Here is a 22,802-nt window from a genome sequence, read left to right on the forward strand (position 1 = left end):
CTACAGTATGTTCTATAGAGGTGTACCATCCCAACAGGATACATTACTACAGTATGTTCTATAGAGGTGTACCATCCCAACAGGATACATTACTACATTACGTTCTATAGAGGTGTACCACCCCAACAGGATACATTACTACATTACTACAGTATGTTCTATAGAGGTGTACCATCCCAACAGGATACATTACTACATTACTACAGTATGTTCTATAGAGGTGTACCATCCCAACAGGATACATTACTACATTACTACAGTATGTTCTATAGAGGTGTACCACCCCAACAGGATACATTACTACATTACTACAGTATGTTCTATAGAGGTGTACCACCCCAACAGGATACATTACTACAGTATGTTCTATAGAGGTGTACCATCCCAACAGGATACATTACTACAGTATGTTCTATAGAGGTGTACCACCCCAACAGGATACATTACTACAGTATGTTCTATAGAGGTGTACCATCCCAACAGGATACATTACTACAGTATGTTCTATAGAGGTGTACCATCCCAACAGGATACATTACTACATTACTACAGTATGTTCTATAGAGGTGTACCATCCCAACAGGATACATTACTATATTATACAGTATGTTCTATAGAGGTGTACCATCCCAACAGGATACATTACTACAGTATGTTCTATAGAGTTGTACCATCCCTACAGGATACATTACTACATTACTACAGTATGTTCTATAGAGGTGTACCACCCCAACAGGATACATTACTACAGTATGTTCTATAGAGGTGTACCACCCCAACAGGATACATTACTACAGTATGTTCTATAGAGGTGTACCATCCCAACAGGATTCATTACTACAGTATGTTCTATAGAGGTGTACCACCCCAACAGGATACATTACTACATTACTACAGTATGTTCTATAGAGGTGTACCATCCCAACAGGATACATTACTACATTACTACAGTATGTTCTATAGAGGTGTACCATCCCAACAGGATACATTACTACAGTATGTTCTATAGAGGTGTACCATCCCAACAGGATACATTACTACAGTATGTTCTATAGAGGTGTACCATCCCAACAGGATACATTACTACATTACTACAGTATGTTCTATAGAGGTGTACCACCCCAACAGGATACATTACTACAGTATGTTCTATAGAGGTGTACCATCCCAACAGGATACATTACTACATTACTACAGTATGTTCTATAGAGGTGTACCACCCCAACAGGATACATTACTACAGTATGTTCTATAGAGGTGTACCATCCCAACAGGATACATTACTACAGTATGTTCTATAGAGGTGTACCATCCCAACAGGATACATTACCACATTATGTTCTATAGAGGTGTACCATCCCAACAGGATACATTACTACATTACTACAGTATGTTCTATAGAGGTGTACCATCCCAACAGGATACATTACTACATTACGTTCTATAGAGGTGTACCACCCCAACAGGATACATTACTACATTACTACAGTATGTTCTATAGAGGTGTACCATCCCAACAGGATACATTACTACATTACTACAGTATGTTCTATAGAGGTGTACCATCCCAACAGGATACATTACTACATTACTACAGTATGTTCTATAGAGGTGTACCACCCCAACAGGATACATTACTACATTACTACAGTATGTTCTATAGAGGTGTACCACCCCAACAGGATACATTACTACAGTATGTTCTATAGAGGTGTACCATCCCAACAGGATACATTACTACAGTATGTTCTATAGAGGTGTACCACCCCAACAGGATACATTACTACAGTATGTTCTATAGAGGTGTACCATCCCAACAGGATACATTACTACAGTATGTTCAATAGAGGTGTACCATCCCAACAGGATACATTACTACATTACTACAGTATGTTCTATAGAGGTGTACCATCCCAACAGGATACATTACTACATTACTACAGTATGTTCTATAGAGGTGTACCATCCCAACAGGATACATTACTACATTACTACAGTATGTTCTATAGAGGTGTACCATCCCAACAGGATACATTACTACATTACTACAGTATGTTCTATAGAGGTGTACCACCCCAACAGGATACATTACTACATTACTACAGTATGTTCTATAGAGGTGTACCACCCCAACAGGATACATTACTACAGTATGTTCTATAGAGGTGTACCATCCCAACAGGATACATTACTACAGTATGTTCTATAGAGGTGTACCATCCCAACAGGATACATTACTACATTACTACAGTATGTTCTATAGAGGTGTACCACCCCAACAGGATACATTACTACAGTATGTTCTATAGAGGTGTACCATCCCAACAGGATACATTACTACAGTATGTTCTATAGAGGTGTACCATCCCAACAGGATACATTACCACATTATGTTCTATAGAGGTGTACCATCCCAAGAGGATACATTACTACATTACTACAGTATGTTCTATAGAGGTGTACCATCCCAACAGGATACATTACTACATTTTGTTCTATAGAGGTGTACCACCCCAAAAGGATAAATTACTACATTACTACAGTATGTTCTATTGAGTTGTACCACCCCAACAGGATACATTACTACATATGTTCTATTGAGTTGTACCACCCCAACAGGATACATTACTACAGTATGTTCTATAGAGGTGTACCATCCCAACAGGATACATTACTACAGTATGTTCTATAGAGGTGTACCATCCCAACAGGATACATTACTACATTACGTTCTATAGAGGTGTACCACCCCAACAGGATACATTACTACATTACTACAGTATGTTCTATAGAGGTGTACCATCCCAACAGGATACATTACTACATTACTACAGTATGTTCTATAGAGGTGTACCATCCCAACAGGATACATTACTACATTACTACAGTATGTTCTATAGAGGTGTACCATCCCAACAGGATACATTACTACATTACTACAGTATGTTCTATAGAGGTGTACCACCCCAACAGGATACATTACTACATTACTACAGTATGTTCTATAGAGGTGTACCACCCCAACAGGATACATTACTACAGTATGTTCTATAGAGGTGTACCATCCCAACAGGATACATTACTACAGTATGTTCTATAGAGGTGTACCATCCCAACAGGATACATTACTACATTACTACAGTATGTTCTATAGAGGTGTACCACCCCAACAGGATACATTACTACAGTATGTTCTATAGAGGTGTACCATCCCAACAGGATACATTACTACAGTATGTTCTATAGAGGTGTACCATCCCAACAGGATACATTACCACATTATGTTCTATAGAGGTGTACCATCCCAACAGGATACATTACTACATTACTACAGTATGTTCTATAGAGGTGTACCATCCCAACAGGATACATTACTACATTTTGTTCTATAGAGGTGTACCACCCCAAAAGGATAAATTACTACATTACTACAGTATGTTCTATTGAGTTGTACCACCCCAACAGGATACATTACTACATATGTTCTATTGAGTTGTACCACCCCAACAGGATACATTACTACAGTATGTTCTATAGAGGTGTACCATCCCAACAGGATACATTACTACAGTATGTTCTATAGAGGTGTACCATCCCAACAGGATACATTACTACATTACGTTCTATAGAGGTGTACCACCCCAACAGGATACATTACTACATTACTACAGTATGTTCTATAGAGGTGTACCATCCCAACAGGATACATTACTACATTACTACAGTATGTTCTATAGAGGTGTACCATCCCAACAGGATACATTACTACAGTATGTTCTATAGAGGTGTACCACCCCAACAGGATACATTACTACAGTATGTTCTATAGAGGTGTACCATCCCAACAGGATACATTACTACATTACTACAGTATGTTCTATAGAGGTGTACCATCCCAACAGGATACATTACTACAGTATGTTCTATAGAGGTGTACCATCCCAACAGGATACATTACTACAGTATGTTCTATAGAGGTGTACCATCCCAACAGGATACATTACTACATTATGTTCTATAGAGGTGTACCACCCCAACATGATACATTACTACAGTATGTTCTATAGAGGTGTACCATCCCAACAGGATACATTACTACAGTATGTTCTCTAGAGGTGTACCATCCCAACAGGATACATTACTACAGTATGTTCTATAGAGGTGTACCACCCCAACAGGATACATTACTACAGTATGTTCTATAGAGGTCTACCACCCCAACAGGATACATTACTACAGTATGTCCTATAGAGGTGTACCATCCCAACAGGATACATTACTACATTACTACAGTATGTTCTATAGAGGTGTACCATCCCAACAGGATACATTACTACATTACTACAGTATGTTCTATAGAGGTGTACCACCCCAACAGGATACATTACTACAGTATGTTCTATAGAGGTGTACCACCCCAACAGGATACATTACTACAGTATGTTCTATAGAGGTGTACCACCCCAACAGGATACATTACTACATTACTACAGTATGTTCTATAGAGGTGTACCATCCCAACAGGATACATTACTACATTACTACAGTATGTTCTATAGAGGTGTACCACCCCAACAGGATACATTACTACATTACTAAAGTATGTTCTATAGAGGTGTACCACCCCAACAGGATACATTACTACATTACTACAGTATGTTCTATAGAGGTGTACCATCCCAACAGGATACATTACTACATTACTACAGTATGTTCTATAGAGGTGTACCACCCCAACAGGATACATTACTACATTACTACAGTATGTTCTATAGAGGTGTACCACCCCAACAGGAATCATTACTACAGTATGTTCTATAGAGGTGTACCATCCCAACAGCATACATTACTACAGTATGTTCTATAGAGGTGTACCATCCCAACAGGATACATTACTACAGTATGTTCTATAGAGGTGTACCACCCCAACAGGATACATTACTACAGTATGTTCTATAGAGGTGTACCACCCCAACAGGATACATTACTACATTACTACAGTATGTTCTATAGAGGTGTACCACCCCAACAGGATACATTACTACATTACTACATTATGTTCTATAGAGGTGTACCATCCCAACAGGATACATTACTACAGTATGTTCTATAGAGGTGTACCACCCCAACAGGATACATTACTACAGTATGTTCTATAGAGGTGTACCACCCCAACAGGATACATTACTACATTACTACAGTATGTTCTATAGAGGTGTACCACCCCAACAGGATACATTACTACAGTATGTTCTATAAAGGTGTACCATCCCAACAGGATACATTACTACAGTATGTTCTATAGAGGTGTACCACCCCAACAGGATACATTACTACATTACTACATTATGTTCTATAGAGGTGTACCATCCCAACAGGATACATTACTACAGTATGTTCTATAGAGGTGTACCACCCCAACAGGATACATTACTACAGTATGTTCTATAGAGGTGTACCACCCCAACAGGATACATTACTACATTACTACAGTATGTTCTATAGAGGTGTACCACCCCAACAGGATACATTACTACAGTATGTTCTATAAAGGTGTACCATCCCAACAGGATACATTACTACAGTATGTTCTATAAAGGTGTACCATCCCAACAGGATACATTACTACAGTACGTTCTGTATAGGTGTACCACCCCAACAGGATACATTACTACAGTATGTTCTATAGAGGTGTACCATCCCAACAGGATACATTACTACATTACTACAGTATGTTCTATAGAGGTGTACCATCCCAACAGGATACATTACTACATTACTACAGTATGTTCTATAGAGGTGTACCACCCCAACAGGATACATTACTACATTACTACAGTATGTTCTATAGAGGTGTACCATCCCAAAAGGATACATAACTACATTACTACAGTATGTTCTATAGAGGTGTACCACCCAAATAGGATACATTACTACATTACTACAGTATGTTCTATAGAGGTGTACCATCCCAACAGGATACATTACTACAGTATGTTCTATAGAGGTGTACCATCCCAACAGGATACATTACTACAGTATGTTCTATAGAGGTCTACCACCCCAACAATATACATTACTACAGTATGTCCTATAGAGGTGTACCATCCCAACAGGATACATTACTACATTACTACAGTATGTTCTATAGAGGTGTACCATCCCAACAGGATACATTACTACATTACTACAGTATGTTCTATAGAGGTGTACCACCCCAACAGGATACATTACTACAGTATGTTCTATAGAGGTGTACCACCCCAACAGGATACATTACTACAGTATGTTCTATAGAGGTGTACCACCCCAACAGGATACATTACTACATTACTACAGTATGTTCTATAGAGGTGTACCATCCCAACAGGATACATTACTACATTACTAAAGTATGTTCTATAGAGGTGTACCACCCCAACAGGATACATTACTACATTACTACAGTATGTTCTATAGAGGTGTACCATCCCAACAGGATACATTACTACATTACTACAGTATGTTCTATAGAGGTGTACCATCCCAACAGGATACATTACTACATTACTACAGTATGTTCTATAGAGGTGTACCACCCCAACAGGATACATTACTACAGTATGTTCTATAGAGGTGTACCACCCCAACAGGATACATTACTACAGTATGTTCTATAGAGGTGTACCACCCCAACAGGATACATTACTACATTACTACAGTATGTTCTATAGAGGTGTACCATCCCAACAGGATACATTACTACATTACTACAGTATGTTCTATAGAGGTGTACCACCCCAACAGGATACATTACTACATTACTAAAGTATGTTCTATAGAGGTGTACCACCCCAACAGGATACATTACTACATTACTACAGTATGTTCTATAGAGGTGTACCATCCCAACAGGATACATTACTACATTACTACAGTATGTTCTATAGAGGTGTACCACCCCAACAGGATACATTACTACATTACTACAGTATGTTCTATAGAGGTGTACCACCCCAACAGGAATCATTACTACAGTATGTTCTATAGAGGTGTACCATCCCAACAGCATACATTACTACAGTATGTTCTATAGAGGTGTACCATCCCAACAGGATACATTACTACAGTATGTTCTATAGAGGTGTACCACCCCAACAGGATACATTACTACAGTATGTTCTATAGAGGTGTACCACCCCAACAGGATACATTACTACATTACTACAGTATGTTCTATAGAGGTGTACCACCCCAACAGGATACATTACTACAGTATGTTCTATAGAGGTGTACCATCCCAACAGGATACATTACTACATTACTACAGTATGTTCTATAGAGGTGTACCACCCCAACAGGATACATTACTACATTACTACAGTATGTTCTATAGAGGTGTACCATCCCAAAAGGATACATAACTACATTACTACAGTATGTTCTATAGAGGTGTACCACCCAAATAGGATACATTACTACATTACTACAGTATGTTCTATAGAGGTGTACCATCCCAACAGGATACATTACTACAGTATGTTCTATAGAGGTGTACCACCCCAACAGGATACATTACTACATTACTACAGTATGTTCTATAGAGGTGTACCATCCCAACAGGATACATTACTACATTATGTTCTATAGAGGTGTACCACCCCAACAGGATACATTACTACATTACTACAGTATGTTCTATAGAGGTGTACCATCCCAACAGGATACATTACTACATTATGTTCTATAGAGGTGTACCACCCCAACATGATACATTACTACAGTATGTTCTATAGAGGTGTACCATCCCAACAGGATACATTACTACAGTATGTTCTCTAGAGGTGTACCATCCCAACAGGATACATTACTACAGTATGTTCTATAGAGGTGTACCACCCCAACAGGATACATTACTACAGTATGTTCTATAGAGGTCTACCACCCCAACAGGATACATTACTACAGTATGTCCTATAGAGGTGTACCATCCCAACAGGATACATTACTACATTACTACAGTATGTTCTATAGAGGTGTACCATCCCAACAGGATACATTACTACATTACTACAGTATGTTCTATAGAGGTGTACCACCCCAACAGGATACATTGCTACAGTATGTCCTATAGAGGTGTACCATCCCAACAGGATACATTACTACATTACTACAGTATGTTCTATAGAGGTGTACCACCCCAACAGGATACATTACTACAGTATGTTCTATAGAGGTGTACCACCCCAACAGGATACATTACTACAGTATGTTCTATAGAGGTGTACCACCCCAACAGGATACATTACTACATTACTACAGTATGTTATATAGAGGTGTACCATCCCAACAGGATACATTACTACATTACTACAGTATGTTCTATAGAGGTGTACCACCCCAACAGGATACATTACTACATTACTACAGTATGTTCTATAGAGGTGTACCATCCCAACAGGATACATTACTACATTACTACAGTATGTTCTATAGAGGTGTACCACCCCAACAGGATACATTACTACATTACTACAGTATGTTCTATAGAGGTGTACCATCCCAACAGGATACATTACTACATTACTACAGTATGTTCTATAGAGGTGTACCACCCCAACAGGATACATTACTACATTACTACAGTATGTTCTATAGAGGTGTACCACCCCAACAGGAATCATTACCACAGTATGTTCTATAGAGGTGTACCATCCCAACAGCATACATTACTACAGTATGTTCTATAGAGGTGTACCATCCCAACAGGATACATTACTACAGTATGTTCTATAGAGGTGTACCACCCCAACAGGATACATTACTACAGTATGTTCTATAGAGGTGTACCACCCCAACAGGATACATTACTACATTACTACAGTATGTTCTATAGAGGTGTACCACCCCAACAGGATACATTACTACATTACTACATTATGTTCTATAGAGGTGTACCATCCCAACAGGATACATTACTACAGTATGTTCTATAGAGGTGTACCACCCCAACAGGATACATTACTACAGTATGTTCTATAGAGGTGTACCACCCCAACAGGATACATTACTACAGTATGTTCTATAGAGGTGTACCACCCCAACAGGATACATTACTACATTACTACAGTATGTTCTATAGAGGTGTACCACCCCAACAGGATACATTACTACAGTATGTTCTATAAAGGTGTACCATCCCAACAGGATACATTACTACAGTATGTTCTATACAGGTGTAAAACCCCAACAGGATACATTACTACAGTACGTTCTATAGAGGTGTACCACCCCAACAGGATACATTACTACAGTATGTTCTATAGAGGTGTACCATCCCAACAGGATACATTACTACATTACTACAGTATGTTCTATAGAGGTGTACCATCCCAACAGGATACATTACTACATTACTACAGTATGTTCTATAGAGGTGTACCACCCCAACAGGATACATTACTACATTACTACAGTATGTTCTATAGAGGTGTACCATCCCAAAAGGATACATAACTACATTACTACAGTATGTTCTATAGAGGTGTACCACCCAAATAGGATACATTACTACATTACTACAGTATGTTCTATAGAGGTGTACCATCCCAACAGGATACATTACTACAGTATGTTCTATTGAGGTGTACGACCCCAACAGGATACATTACTACATTACTACAGTATGTTCTATAGAGGTGTACCATCCCAACAGGATACATTACTACATTATGTTCTATAGAGGTGTACCACCCCAACAGGATACATTACTACATTACTACAGTATGTTCTATAGAGGTGTACCATCCCAACAGGATACATTACTACATTATGTTCTATAGAGGTGTACCACCCCAACAGGATACATTACTACATTACTACAGTATGTTCTATAGAGGTGTACCATCCCAACAGGATACATTACTACATTATGTTCTATAGAGGTGTACCATCCCAACAGGATACATTACTACAGTATGTTCTATAGCGGTGTACCACCCCAACAGGATACATTACTACAGTATGTTCTATAGAGGTGTACCATCCCAACAGGATACATTACTACAGTATGTTCTATAGCGGTGTACCACCCCAACATGATACATTACTACAGTATGTTCTATAGAGGTGTACCATCCCAACAGGATACATTACTACAGTATGTTCTATAGAGGTGTACCACCCCAACATGATACATTACTACAATATGTTCTACAGAGGTGTACCATCCCAACAGGATACATTACTACAGTATGTTCTATAGAGGTGTACATTCCCAACAGGATACATTACTACATTACTACAGTATGTTCTATAGAGGTGTACCATCCCAACAGGATACATTACTACAATATGTTCTACAGAGGTGTACCATCCCAACAGGATACATTACTACATTACTACAGTATGTTCTATAGAGGTGTACCACCCCAACAGGATACATTACTACAGTATGTTCTATAGAGGTGTACCATCCCAACAGGATACATTACTACATTACTACAGTATGTTCTATAGAGGTGTACCACCCAACAGGATACATTACTACAGTATGTTCTATAGAGGTGTACCATCCTAACAGGATCTATTACTACATTACTACAGTATGTTCTATAGAGGTGTACCACCCCAACAGGATACATTACTACAATATGTTCTACAGAGGTGTACCATCCCAACAGGATACATTACTACATTACTACAGTATGTTCTATAGAGGTGTACCATCCCAACAGGATACATTACTACATTACTACAGTATGTTCTATAGAGGTGTACCACCCCAACAGGATACATTACTACAGTACGTTCTATAGAGGTGTACCACCCCAACAGGATACATTACTACAGTATTTTCTATAGAGGTGTACCATCCCAACAGGATACATTACTACATTACTACAGTATGTTCTATAGAGGTGTACCACCCCAACAGGATACATTACTACATTACTACAGTATGTTCTATAGAGGTGTACCATCCCAACAGGATACATTACTACATTACTACAGTATGTTCTATAGAGGTGTACCACCCCAACAGGATACATTACTACATTACTACAGTATGTTCTATAGAGGTGTACCATCCCAACAGGATACATTACTACATTACTACAGTATGTTCTATAGAGGTGTACCATCCCAACAGGATACATTACCACATTACTACAGAATGTTCTATAGAGGTGTACCACCCCAACAGGATACATTACTACATTACTACAGTATGTTCTATAGAGGTGTACCATCCCAACAGGATACATTACTACAGTATGTTCTATAGAGGTGTACCACCCCAACAGGATACATTACTACATTACTACATTATGTTCTATAGAGGTGTACCATCCCAAAAGGATACATTACTACAGTATGTTCTATAGAGGTGTACCATCCCAACAGGATACATTACTACAATATGTTCTACAGAGGTGTACCATCCCAACAGGATACATTACTACATTACTACAGTATGTTCTATAGAGGTGTACCACCCCAACAGGATACATTACTACAGTATGTTATATAGAGGTGTACCATCCCAACAGGATACATTACTACATTACTACAGTATGTTCTATAGAGGTGTACCACCCCAACAGGATACATTACTACAGTACGTTCTATAGAGGTGTACCACCCCAACAGGATACATTACTACAGTATTTTCTATAGAGGTGTACCATCCCAACAGGATACATTACTACATTACTACAGTATGTTCTATAGAGCTGTACCACCCCAACAGGATACATTACTACATTACTACAGTATGTTCTATAGAGGTGTACCATCCCAACAGGATACATTACTACATTACTACAGTATGTTCTATAGAGGTGTACCACCCCAACAGGATACATTACTACATTACTACAGTATGTTCTATAGAGGTGTACCATCCCAACAGGATACATTACTACATTACTACAGTATGTTCTATAGAGGTGTACCATCCCAACAGGATACATTACCACATTACTACAGTATGTTCTATAGAGGTGTACCACCCCAACAGGATACATTACTACATTACTACATTATGTTCTATAGAGGTGTACCATCCCAACAGGATACATTACTACAGTATGTTCTATAGAGGTGTACCATCCCAACAGGATACATTACTACAGTATGTTCTATAGAGGTGTACCATCCCAACAGGATACATTACTACATTATGTTCTATAGAGGTGTACCATCCCAACAGGATACATTACTACATTATGTTCTATAGAGGTGTACCATCCCAACATGATACATTACTACATTACTACAGTATGTTCTATAGAGGTGTACCACCCCAACAGGATACATTACTACATTACCACAGTATGTTCTATAGAGGTGTACCATCCCAACAGGATACATTACTACATTACTACAGTATGTTCTATAGAGGTGTACCACCCCAACAGGATACATTACTACAGTATGTTCTATAGAGGTGTACCATCCCAACAGGATACATTACTACAATATGTTCTACAGAGGTGTACCATCCCAACAGGATACATTACTACATTACTACAGTATGTTCTATAGAGGTGTACCATCCCAACAGGATACATTACTACATTACTACAGTATGTTCTATAGAGGTGTACCACCCCAACAGGATACATTACTACAGTATGTTCTATAGAGGTGTACCATCCCAACAGGATACATTACTACAGTATGTTCTATAGAGGTGTACCACCCCAACAGGATACATTACCACATTACTACAGTATGTTCTATAGAGGTGTACAACCCCAACAGGATACATTACTACATTACTACATTATGTTCTATAGAGGTGTACCATCCCAACAGGATACATTACTACAGTATGTTCTATAGAGGTGTACCACCCCAACAGGATACATTACTACAGTATGTTCTATAAAGGTGTACCATCCCAACAGGATACATTACTACAGTATGTTCTATACAGGTGTAAAACCCCAACAGGATACATTACTACAGTACGTTCTATAGAGGTGTACCACCCCAACAGGATACATTACTACAGTATGTTCTATAGAGGTGTACCATCCCAACAGGATACATTACTACATTACTACAGTATGTTCTATAGAGGTGTACCATCCCAACAGGATACATTACTACATTACTACAGTATGTTCTATAGAGGTGTACCACCCCAACAGGATACATTACTACATTACTACAGTATGTTCTATAGAGGTGTACCATCCCAAAAGGATACATAACTACATTACTACAGTATGTTCTATAGAGGTGTACCACCCAAATAGGATACATTACTACATTACTACAGTATGTTCTATAGAGGTGTACCATCCCAACAGGATACATTACTACAGTATGTTCTATTGAGGTGTACGACCCCAACAGGATACATTACTACATTACTACAGTATGTTCTATAGAGGTGTACCATCCCAACAGGATACATTACTACATTATGTTCTATAGAGGTGTACCACCCCAACAGGATACATTACTACATTACTACAGTATGTTCTATAGAGGTGTACCATCCCAACAGGATACATTACTACATTATGTTCTATAGAGGTGTACCACCCCAACAGGATACATTACTACATTACTACAGTATGTTCTATAGAGGTGTACCATCCCAACAGGATACATTACTACATTATGTTCTATAGAGGTGTACCATCCCAACAGGATACATTACTACAGTATGTTCTATAGCGGTGTACCACCCCAACAGGATACATTACTACAGTATGTTCTATAGAGGTGTACCATCCCAACAGGATACATTACTACAGTATGTTCTATAGCGGTGTACCACCCCAACATGATACATTACTACAGTATGTTCTATAGAGGTGTACCATCCCAACAGGATACATTACTACAGTATGTTCTATAGAGGTGTACCACCCCAACATGATACATTACTACAATATGTTCTACAGAGGTGTACCATCCCAACAGGATACATTACTACAGTATGTTCTATAGAGGTGTACATTCCCAACAGGATACATTACTACATTACTACAGTATGTTCTATAGAGGTGTACCATCCCAACAGGATACATTACTACAATATGTTCTACAGAGGTGTACCATCCCAACAGGATACATTACTACATTACTACAGTATGTTCTATAGAGGTGTACCACCCCAACAGGATACATTACTACAGTATGTTCTATAGAGGTGTACCATCCCAACAGGATACATTACTACATTACTACAGTATGTTCTATAGAGGTGTACCACCCAACAGGATACATTACTACAGTATGTTCTATAGAGGTGTACCATCCTAACAGGATCTATTACTACATTACTACAGTATGTTCTATAGAGGTGTACCACCCCAACAGGATACATTACTACAATATGTTCTACAGAGGTGTACCATCCCAACAGGATACATTACTACATTACTACAGTATGTTCTATAGAGGTGTACCATCCCAACAGGATACATTACTACATTACTACAGTATGTTCTATAGAGGTGTACCACCCCAACAGGATACATTACTACAGTACGTTCTATAGAGGTGTACCACCCCAACAGGATACATTACTACAGTATTTTCTATAGAGGTGTACCATCCCAACAGGATACATTACTACATTACTACAGTATGTTCTATAGAGGTGTACCACCCCAACAGGATACATTACTACATTACTACAGTATGTTCTATAGAGGTGTACCATCCCAACAGGATACATTACTACATTACTACAGTATGTTCTATAGAGGTGTACCACCCCAACAGGATACATTACTACATTACTACAGTATGTTCTATAGAGGTGTACCATCCCAACAGGATACATTACTACATTACTACAGTATGTTCTATAGAGGTGTACCATCCCAACAGGATACATTACCACATTACTACAGAATGTTCTATAGAGGTGTACCACCCCAACAGGATACATTACTACATTACTACAGTATGTTCTATAGAGGTGTACCATCCCAACAGGATACATTACTACAGTATGTTCTATAGAGGTGTACCACCCCAACAGGATACATTACTACATTACTACATTATGTTCTATAGAGGTGTACCATCCCAAAAGGATACATTACTACAGTATGTTCTATAGAGGTGTACCATCCCAACAGGATACATTACTACAATATGTTCTACAGAGGTGTACCATCCCAACAGGATACATTACTACATTACTACAGTATGTTCTATAGAGGTGTACCACCCCAACAGGATACATTACTACAGTATGTTATATAGAGGTGTACCATCCCAACAGGATACATTACTACATTACTACAGTATGTTCTATAGAGGTGTACCACCCCAACAGGATACATTACTACAGTACGTTCTATAGAGGTGTACCACCCCAACAGGATACATTACTACAGTATTTTCTATAGAGGTGTACCATCCCAACAGGATACATTACTACATTACTACAGTATGTTCTATAGAGCTGTACCACCCCAACAGGATACATTACTACATTACTACAGTATGTTCTATAGAGGTGTACCATCCCAACAGGATACATTACTACATTACTACAGTATGTTCTATAGAGGTGTACCACCCCAACAGGATACATTACTACATTACTACAGTATGTTCTATAGAGGTGTACCATCCCAACAGGATACATTACTACATTACTACAGTATGTTCTATAGAGGTGTACCATCCCAACAGGATACATTACCACATTACTACAGTATGTTCTATAGAGGTGTACCACCCCAACAGGATACATTACTACATTACTACATTATGTTCTATAGAGGTGTACCATCCCAACAGGATACATTACTACAGTATGTTCTATAGAGGTGTACCATCCCAACAGGATACATTACTACAGTATGTTCTATAGAGGTGTACCATCCCAACAGGATACATTACTACATTATGTTCTATAGAGGTGTACCATCCCAACAGGATACATTACTACATTATGTTCTATAGAGGTGTACCATCCCAACATGATACATTACTACATTACTACAGTATGTTCTATAGAGGTGTACCACCCCAACAGGATACATTACTACATTACCACAGTATGTTCTATAGAGGTGTACCATCCCAACAGGATACATTACTACATTACTACAGTATGTTCTATAGAGGTGTACCACCCCAACAGGATACATTACTACAGTATGTTCTATAGAGGTGTACCATCCCAACAGGATACATTACTACAATATGTTCTACAGAGGTGTACCATCCCAACAGGATACATTACTACATTACTACAGTATGTTCTATAGAGGTGTACCATCCCAACAGGATACATTACTACATTACTACAGTATGTTCTATAGAGGTGTACCACCCCAACAGGATACATTACTACAGTATGTTCTATAGAGGTGTACCATCCCAACAGGATACATTACTACAGTATGTTCTATAGAGGTGTACCACCCCAACAGGATACATTACCACATTACTACAGTATGTTCTATAGAGGTGTACAACCCCAACAGGATACATTACTACATTACTACATTATGTTCTATAGAGGTGTACCATCCCAACAGGATACATTACTACAGTATGTTCTATAGAGGTGTACCATCCCAACAGGATACATTACTACAGTATGTTCTATAGAGGTGTACCATCCCAACAGGATACATTACTACATTATGTTCTATAGAGGTGTACCATCCCAACAGGATACATTACTACATTATGTTCTATAGAGGTGTACCATCCCAACAGGATACATTACTACAGTATGTTCTATAGAGGTGTACCATCCCAACAGGATACATTACTACATTACTACAGTATGTTCTATAGAGGTGTACCATCCCAACAGGATACATTACTACAGTATGTTCTATAGAGGTGTACCATCCCAACAGTATACATTACTACAGTATGTTCTATAGAGGTGTACCATCCCAACAGGATACATTACTACAGTATGTTCTATAGAGGTGTACCACCCCAACAGGATACATTACTACATTATGTTCTATAGAGGTGTACCACCCCAACAGGATACATTACTACAGTATGTTCTATAGAGGTGTACCACCCCAACAGGATACATTACTACATTACTACAGTATGTTCTATAGAGGTGTATCATCCCAACAGGATACATTACTACATTACTACAGTATGTTCTATAGAGGTGTACCACCCCAACAGGATACATTACTACATTATGTTCTATAGAGGTGTACCATCCCAACAGGATACATTACTACAGTATGTTCTATAGAGGTGTACCACCCCAACAGGATACATTACTACAGTATGTTCTATAGAGGTGTACCATCCCAACAGGATACATTACTACATTACTACAGTATGTTCTATAGAGGTGTACCACCCCAACAGGATACATTACTACAGTATGTTCTATAGAGGTGTACAACCAAACAGGATACATTACTACAGTATGTTCTATAGAGGTGTACTACCCCAACAGGATACATTACTACAGTATGTTCTATAGAGGTGTACCACCCCAACAGGATACATTACTACAGTATGTTCTATAGAGGTGTACCATCCCAACAGGATACATTACTACATTATGTTCTATAGAGGTGTACCACCCCAACAGGATACATTACTACAGTATGTTCTATAGAGGTGTACCATCCCAACAGGATACATTACTACAGTATGTTCTATAGAGGTGTACCATCCCAACAGGATACATTACTACATTACTACAGTATGTTCTATAGAGGTGTACCACCCCAACAAGATACATTACTCCAGTATGTTCTATAGAGGTGTACCATCCCAACAGGATACATTACTACAGTATGTTCTATAGAGGTGTACCACCCCAACAGAATACATTACTACAGTATGTTCTATAGAGGTGTACCATCCCAACAGGATACATTACTACAGTATGTTCTATAGAGGTGTACCATCCCAACAGGATACATTACTACAGTATGTTCTATAGAGGTGTACCATCCCAACAGGATACATTACTACAGTATGTTCTATAGAGGTGTACCATCCCAACAGGATACATTACTACATTACTACAGTATGTTCTATAGAGGTGTACCACCCCAACAGGATACATTACTACAGTATGTTCTATAGAGGTGTACCATCCCAACAGGATACATTACTACATTACTACAGTATGTTCTATAGAGGTGTACCACCCCAACAGGATACATTACTACAGTATGTTCTATAGAGGTGTACCATCCCAACAGGATACATTACTACAGTATGTTCTATAGAGGTGTACCATCCCAACAGGATACATTACTACAGTATGTTCTATAGAGGTGTACCACCCCAACAGGATACATTACTACAGTATGTTCTATAGAGGTGTACCATCCCAACAGGATACATTACTACATTACTACAGTATGTTCTATAGAGGTGTACCACCCCAACAGGATACATTACTACAGTATGTTCTATAGAGGTGTACCATCCCAACAGGATACATTACTACATTACTACAGTATGTTCTATAGAGGTGTACCATCCCAACAGGATACATTACTACAGTATGTTCTATAGAGGTGTACCATCCCAACAGGATACATTACTACATTACTACAGTAAGTTCTATAGAGGTGTACCACCCCAACAGGATACATTACTACAGTATGTTCTATAGAGGTGTACCATCCCAACAGGATACATTACTACAGTATGTTCTATAGAGGTGTACCACCCCAACAGGATACATTACTACAGTATGTTCTATAGAGGTGTACCATCCCAACAGGATACATTACTACAGTATGTTATATAGAGGTGTACCACCCCAACAGGATACATTACTACATTACTACAGTATGTTCTATAGAGGTGTACCACCCCAACAGGATACATTACTACAGTATGTTCTATAGAGGTGTACCATCCCAACAGGATACATTACTACAGTACGTTCTATAGAGGTGTACCACCCCAACAGGATACATTACTACAGTATGTTCTATAGAGGTGTACCATCCCAACAGGATACATTACTACAGTATGTTCTATAGAGGTGTACCACCCCAACATGATACATTACTACAGTATGTTCTATAGAGGTGCACCATCCCAACAGGATACATTACTACAGTACTACAGTATGTTCTATAGATGTGTACCACCCCAACAGGATACATTACTACAGTATGTTCTATAGAGGTGTACCACCCCAACAGGATACATTACTACATTACTACATTATGTTCTATAGAGGTGTACCATCCCAACAGGATACATTACTACAGTATGTTCTATAGAGGTGTACCATCCCAACAGGATACATTACTACAGTATGTTCTATAGAGGTGTACCATCCCAACAGGATACATTACTACATTATGTTCTATAGAGGTGTACCATCCCAACAGGATACATTACTACATTATGTTCTATAGAGGTGTACCATCCCAACATGATACATTACTACATTACTACAGTATGTTCTATAGAGGTGTACCACCCCAACAGGATACATTACTACATTACCACAGTATGTTCTATAGAGGTGTACCATCCCAACAGGATACATTACTACATTACTACAGTATGTTCTATAGAGGTGTACCACCCCAACAGGATACATTACTACAGTATGTTCTATAGAGGTGTACCATCCCAACAGGATACATTACTACAATATGTTCTACAGAGGTGTACCATCCCAACAGGATACATTACTACATTACTACAGTATGTTCTATAGAGGTGTACCATCCCAACAGGATACATTACTACATTACTACAGTATGTTCTATAGAGGTGTACCACCCCAACAGGATACATTACTACAGTATGTTCTATAGAGGTGTACCATCCCAAAAGGATACATAACTACATTACTACAGTATGTTCTATAGAGGTGTACCACCCAAATAGGATACATTACTACATTACTACAGTATGTTCTATAGAGGTGTACCATCCCAACAGGATACATTACTACAGTATGTTCTATAGAGGTGTACCACCCCAACAGGATACATTACTACATTACTACAGTATGTTCTATAGAGGTGTACCATCCCAACAGGATACATTACTACATTATGTTCTATAGAGGTGTACCACCCCAACAGGATACATTACTACATTACTACAGTATGTTCTATAGAGGTGTACCATCCCAACAGGATACATTACTACATTATGTTCTATAGAGGTGTACCACCCCAACATGATACATTACTACAGTATGTTCTATAGAGGTGTACCATCCCAACAGGATACATTACTACAGTATGTTCTCTAGAGGTGTACCATCCCAACAGGATACATTACTACAGTATGTTCTATAGAGGTGTACCACCCCAACAGGATACATTACTACAGTATGTTCTATAGAGGTCTACCACCCCAACAGGATACATTACTACAGTATGTCCTATAGAGGTGTACCATCCCAACAGGATACATTACTACATTACTACAGTATGTTCTATAGAGGTGTACCATCCCAACAGGATACATTACTACATTACTACAGTATGTTCTATAGAGGTGTACCACCCCAACAGGATACATTGCTACAGTATGTCCTATAGAGGTGTACCATCCCAACAGGATACATTACTACATTACTACAGTATGTTCTATAGAGGTGTACCACCCCAACAGGATACATTACTACAGTATGTTCTATAGAGGTGTACCACCCCAACAGGATACATTACTACAGTATGTTCTATAGAGGTGTACCACCCCAACAGGATACATTACTACATTACTACAGTATGTTATATAGAGGTGTACCATCCCAACAGGATACATTACTACATTACTACAGTATGTTCTATAGAGGTGTACCACCCCAACAGGATACATTACTACATTACTACAGTATGTTCTATAGAGGTGTACCATCCCAACAGGATACATTACTACATTACTACAGTATGTTCTATAGAGGTGTACCACCCCAACAGGATACATTACTACATTACTACAGTATGTTCTATAGAGGTGTACCATCCCAACAGGATACATTACTACATTACTACAGTATGTTCTATAGAGGTGTACCACCCCAACAGGATACATTACTACATTACTACAGTATGTTCTATAGAGGTGTACCACCCCAACAGGAATCATTACTACAGTATGTTCTATAGAGGTGTACCATCCCAACAGCATACATTACTACAGTATGTTCTATAGAGGTGTACCATCCCAACAGGATACATTACTACAGTATGTTCTATAGAGGTGTACCACCCCAACAGGATACATTACTACAGTATGTTCTATAGAGGTGTACCACCCCAACAGGATACATTACTACATTACTACAGTATGTTCTATAGAGGTGTACCACCCCAACAGGATACATTACTACATTACTACATTATGTTCTATAGAGGTGTACCATCCCAACAGGATACATTACTACAGTATGTTCTATAGAGGTGTACCACCCCAACAGGATACATTACTACAGTATGTTCTATAGAGGTGTACCACCCCAACAGGATACATTACTACAGTATGTTCTATAGAGGTGTACCACCCCAACAGGATACATTACTACATTACTACAGTATGTTCTATAGAGGTGTACCACCCCAACAGGATACATTACTACAGTATGTTCTATAAAGGTGTACCATCCCAACAGGATACATTACTACAGTATGTTCTATACAGGTGTAAAACCCCAACAGGATACATTACTACAGTACGTTCTATAGAGGTGTACCACCCCAACAGGATACATTACTACAGTATGTTCTATAGAGGTGTACCATCCCAACAGGATACATTACTACATTACTACAGTATGTTCTATAGAGGTGTACCATCCCAACAGGATACATTACTACATTACTACAGTATGTTCTATAGAGGTGTACCACCCCAACAGGATACATTACTACATTACTACAGTATGTTCTATAGAGGTGTACCATCCCAAAAGGATACATAACTACATTACTACAGTATGTTCTATAGAGGTGTACCACCCAAATAGGATACATTACTACATTACTACAGTATGTTCTATAGAGGTGTACCATCCCAACAGGATACATTACTACAGTATGTTCTATTGAGGTGTACGACCCCAACAGGATACATTACTACATTACTACAGTATGTTCTATAGAGGTGTACCATCCCAACAGGATACATTACTACATTATGTTCTATAGAGGTGTACCACCCCAACAGGATACATTACTACATTACTACAGTATGTTCTATAGAGGTGTACCATCCCAACAGGATACATTACTACATTATGTTCTATAGAGGTGTACCACCCCAACAGGATACATTACTACATTACTACAGTATGTTCTATAGAGGTGTACCATCCCAACAGGATACATTACTACATTATGTTCTATAGAGGTGTACCATCCCAACAGGATACATTACTACAGTATGTTCTATAGCGGTGTACCACCCCAACAGGATACATTACTACAGTATGTTCTATAGAGGTGTACCATCCCAACAGGATACATTACTACAGTATGTTCTATAGCGGTGTACCACCCCAACATGATACATTACTACAGTATGTTCTATAGAGGTGTACCATCCCAACAGGATACATTACTACAGTATGTTCTATAGAGGTGTACCACCCCAACATGATACATTACTACAATATGTTCTACAGAGGTGTACCATCCCAACAGGATACATTACTACAGTATGTTCTATAGAGGTGTACATTCCCAACAGGATACATTACTACATTACTACAGTATGTTCTATAGAGGTGTACCATCCCAACAGGATACATTACTACAATATGTTCTACAGAGGTGTACCATCCCAACAGGATACATTACTACATTACTACAGTATGTTCTATAGAGGTGTACCACCCCAACAGG

The sequence above is a fragment of the Coregonus lavaretus genome, assembly GCF_964263955.1.
Source record: "Coregonus lavaretus genome assembly, contig: HAP1_SCAFFOLD_311, whole genome shotgun sequence".
In the NCBI taxonomy this organism is placed as follows: domain Eukaryota; kingdom Metazoa; phylum Chordata; class Actinopteri; order Salmoniformes; family Salmonidae; genus Coregonus; species Coregonus lavaretus.